General features: G+C 44.8%; 1 protein-coding gene across 1 annotated transcript in view; it reads right to left on the bottom strand.

Annotated features, from left to right (window-relative positions):
- LOC111150479 (MAGI family member, X-linked) overlaps positions 1-4,807 on the bottom strand; it is an 18,332-nt gene that overhangs the window by 3,148 nt on the left and 10,377 nt on the right. The gene's annotated exons all lie outside the window — the stretch shown is intronic.

Here is a 4,807-nt window from a genome sequence, read left to right as displayed (position 1 = left end):
GCAGGCAAAGAGAGAGGAGGAAGCAGGCTCCCTGCTGAGCAGAGAGCCTGATGCAGATGCGGGGCTCGATCCCAGGATCCTGAGATCATGACCTGAGCTGAAGGCAGAGGCTTAACCCACTGAGCCACCCAGGTGCCCCATCAAGGCCCATTTTTAAGGCTTTAATTTTCCATCCATCCAGTTCTGAAAAGGAATGCAGAAGATGGGTGATTGGCTATGTAGAATTGTAAACCTACGTGTTTCTTTCTGTGAGGAAGAGTTTAGGCTGCTTTATTTTCCTGAGTCTTCTCAGGAGAACTGGATTGAGGAGAAAAACCAAGGCTGATCCCAAGGCTCCCCCATCCTCTCCTTCACTGGGAAGCCTTCCCACTGTCTCCTCCAAGATCCAGTCCCCTTGAACTCCCCTTGGGGACTTCCCCAGTACTCTAGGGCAGTGCTGGTCACCGCGGTCACTGGCCTTTCTGGGCCTCTGTCTGTCTGTACTGGGGTCTTTGTCTGGCTGCCCACACCTGTCCCAGCTGGAGTCTGGTGTTGGGTAGGGGAAGATTGAGACCCTATATTGCAGAGTTCTCCATAGAATTCTCATTCCTTTATGTATTCTATGGACATTCTCTAACACCTGGTCAGAGGTCAGCCCCATGCAGAGGCGGCTGGGTCCATGAGGCTGAAACAGCCCTGGGCTCCGGTATTAGTAGGCCCTCTTTCTGGAAGAAGGGACACCTACACAGACATTGACAACACAGTGATATCCGGGTTGGGAACCGCCTTTCTTATGAGTTTGTATTGGAATTGTATTTTTCAGAGTTGGAGGGTACATTCGATTTTATTTAATAGCTACCCTGATTTATTACTTTTAGACATTTAGCTTTATAATATGTGGGCCTCCACTTGTATTCTCACACTGGGACTCACAATTGTTGTGGGATGGGCCCCGTCAACCTCAGAAACAAAGAGGGAGCACATGGATTTCAGAATTTGACACGCTACAAAGACACAGTAATAAAAAGAGTGTCAGGCTGAGCATGGAGCAAAGACAAACTAATCAATGAGACATTGGGGTTTTAGATATAAGTATATATAAGAACTTGAAACATAATGTATAGATAGCACTACAAATCAGATGGAAAGGATGGAATCTGTGGTAAATGGTGGGAAAATAAACTCACTCTCACCTCAGTAGGATACCGCCTCACATCCAGTAGAGTGGCTACTATCAGAAAATTGGTAAAGAACCTTCTGGATGGGAACAAGTTAGAACCCTTCTGCCTCGCAGTGGCAATGTAAAATGATGCAGCCACAGTCGAAAACAGTTTGGGGTTAACTCAGAAAGTTAAATGTAGTCTTACCATATCGTCCAGCAGTTCCGTGCCTAGATGTATTACACAAGAGAACTGAAAGCAGAGAATCAAACAGATACTTGCATGCAGATGTTCACAGTATTACCATTCCCAATAGCCAAAAGATGGAAACAGTCCAAATGTACATCAAGTGATGAATGGATAAGCAAAAGTAGTATAAACATACAGTAGAATATTATTCAGCTTTAAAAAGGAATGAAATTCTGGCACATGCTACAACATGAATGAACCTTGCAGACATTATGTTGAGTGAAAATAAGTCAATTACAAAAAGGCAAATAGTGTTTGATTCCACTTGCACAATGTACTTAGAGTAGGCCAATCAATAGAGACCGAAAGTAGAATAGAGATTACCAGTAGCTGGGGAGGGGGGATAGGGTGTTATTGGTTAATGGGTAGAGACTTTTTGTATCCGTGGATGAAGCAGGACTGAACTATTTTTTTAAGATTTATTTATTTATCTGAGAGAGCGCTTGTGAGCGGGGGAGACGCAGAGTGAGAAGGAGAGAAAATCTCAAGCCAACTCTGCTCAGAGCATGGAGCCCAACTCAGGGCTCAATCCCATGACCCTGATACCATGACCTGAGCCAAAATCAAGAGTTGGAGGGGCGCCTGTGTGGCTCAGTGGGTTAAAGCCTCTGCCTTAGGCTCAGGGAATCTCTGCTCAGCGGGAAGCCTGCTTCCTCCTCTCTCTCTCTCTCTGCCTGCCTCTCTGCCTACTTGTGATCTCTGTCAAATAAATAAATAAAATCTTTAAAAAAAAAAAAAGAGTTGGACACCTAACCACCTGAGCCACCCAGGCATCCCTATAGAATGGTTTTTTAAAAATGGTTTCATTTCGGGGGCACCTGGGTGGCTCAGTGGGTTAAGTGTCTGCCTTGGGCTCAGGTCATGGTCTCAGGGTCCTGGGGTTGAGCCCTGTGTCTGGGCTCCCTGCTCAGTGGGGAGCCTGCTTCCCCCTCTCCCTCTGCTCCTCCCCCTAAACTGTGCTCACACACGTGCTCTCTCTCTCTCTCAAATAAATAAAATCTTTTAAAAAAAACACCAAAATGGTTTCATTCAAATTAGATCATAGACCTAAATGTAAAACCTCAAACTATACAATTTCTGAAAGTAAGAATAGGAGAAAAACTTTGTGACCTTGGGTTAGGCAAAGGTTGTGTAGACAGGATATCAAAAGCAAAATCCATAAAGGAACCAATGGATTAATTGAACGTCACCAAAATTCAAAACATCTGCTTTTCTTTTTTAAAGATTTTATGTATTTGAGAGAGATTGCGAGAGACAGAGCACAAGCAGGAGGAGTGGCAGGCAGAAGAAAAGGGAGAAACGGGCTCTCCTGCTGAACAGGAGCCTAATATGGGGCTCGATCCCAGGACTCTGGTTATTATGACCTGAGCCCAAGGCAGATGCACCACCCAGGCGCCCCAAACTTCTGCCTTTTTAAAAATTATGTTTTAAGATTTTTTTTTTTAAGATTTTATTTGACACAGAGAGAGAGATCACAAGTAGGCGGAGAGGCAGGCAGAGAGAGAGAGAGAGGAGGAAGCAGGCTCCCCACCGAGTAGAGAGCCCGATGCGGGGCTCGATCCCAGGACCCTGGGATCACGACCTGAGCCAAAGGCAGAGGCTTTAACCCACTGAGCCACCCAGGTGCCCCTTAAGATTTTTATTTATTTATTTATCAGAGAGAGAGTGAGAGAGTGAGAGAGAGCGCGCACAAGCAGGTGGAGAGGCAGACAGAGGGAGAAGTAGGCTCACCTCGAGTGAGGAGCCTGATGCTGGACTCGGACTCGATCCCAGGACCCTGGAATCATGACCTGATGGGAAGACAGCCACTTAACCACCTGAGCCACCCAGGCATACCAAACTTCCGCTTTTCAAAAGACAGTGCAAATCACTCTTCTTAAGAATTGTATTCATGGGGCGCTGGGTGGCTCAGTGGGTTAAAGCCGCTGCCTTCGGCTCGGGTCATGATCCCGGGGTCCCGGGATCGAGCCCCGCATAGGGCTCTCTGCTCGGCAGGGCGCCTGCTTCCCTTCCTCTCTCTCTCTGCCTGCCTTTCTGCCTACTTGTGATCTCTGTCTGTCAAATAAATAAATAAAATCTTAAAAATTAAAAAAAAAAGAATTGTATTCATAATACACACACAATGGCCCAAATTTAATAATACAACCCCATAAAAATGGGCAAAATATTTGAACACATGCTTTATCAGAAAACATATATAGATGGCAAATAATTGTGTTGACAATGTTCAATTATTATTAGCCTTTAGGGTAAACAAGTGGAGATCATGATGAAGCACCACTGTACACGTAGCAGCAGAATGACTGAAAGTAAAAAAGTCTGACAATACCAACTGTTGGAGAAGATATGGAGGAAATGGAATGCTCAGAGAATGCTGATAGTAATATAAAATGATATAGCATCTTTAGAAAACAGTTTGGCAGGGGCGCCTGGGTGGCTCAGTGGGTGAAGCCTCTGCCTTCCGTTCAGGTCATTATCTCAGGGTCCTGGGATCGAGACCTGCATTGGGCTCTCTGCTCAGCGGGGAGCCTGCTTTCCCCCTCTCTCTCTGCCTACTTGTGATCTGTCTCTCTCTGTCAAATAAATAAATAAAATTTTTTAAAGAAAAAGAAAACACTTTGGCAGTATCTTAAGTTAAACAGGTATATGATCCAGCCATTCCACTCCTGGGTATTTACCTAAAAGAAATGAAAGAAGGTATCTACACAAAGACTTGCATATGAATATTCATGGCAGCTTTATTTGTTGTCTTAGTCATCTCAGGCTGCCATAAGCCACCTATAAACAGTTAAACTGTTGTTTAAGCCATCTATAGACTGTTGTTTAATGGCTTAAACAACAGACATTTATTTCTCAAAGTTCTGAAGGCTGTCAAGTCCAAGATCAAGGTGCTAGCCAATTTGGTTCCTGGTAAAAGCTCTCTTCCTGGCTTGCAAATGTCCACCTTCTATGTGTATCTTCACCTGGAGGGAGGGAGAGAGAGAGAGAGGCTCTCTCTGTCTTTTTATAAGGCCTCAATTCTATGTGTTTAGAATCTCGCTGTTATGACATCATTTAACCTTAATTACCTCCTAAAGACTATCTCCAAATAGTTACACTGGGGCTTAAGGCTTCAACATATGAATTTTGAGGCAATACAATTCAGCCCATAGTATTCATTAATAGCCAGAAACTGAAAACAACTCAAATATCCATCAACAGGTGACTGGGTCAACAAACTATGTAATATTCATGCAGTGGAATGTTACTCTGCAATAAAATAGAATGAAAAGGGGTGCCTGGGTGGCTCAGTGGGTTACGCCTCTGCCTTCAGCTCAGGTCATGATCTCAGGGTCCTGGGATCAAGCCCCGCATTGGGCTCTCCGCTCAGCAGGGAGCCTGTTTCCTCCTCTCTCTCTGCCTGCCTCTCTGCCTACTTT

The sequence above is a fragment of the Enhydra lutris genome, unplaced genomic scaffold (genome assembly GCF_002288905.1).
Source record: "Enhydra lutris kenyoni isolate GAN:26980312 unplaced genomic scaffold, ASM228890v2 scaffoldscaffold23, whole genome shotgun sequence".
NCBI lineage: Eukaryota > Metazoa > Chordata > Mammalia > Carnivora > Mustelidae > Enhydra > Enhydra lutris.
The sequence above is the reverse complement of the archived record's forward strand: the minus strand, read 5'-3'. Positions and strand labels throughout refer to the sequence as shown.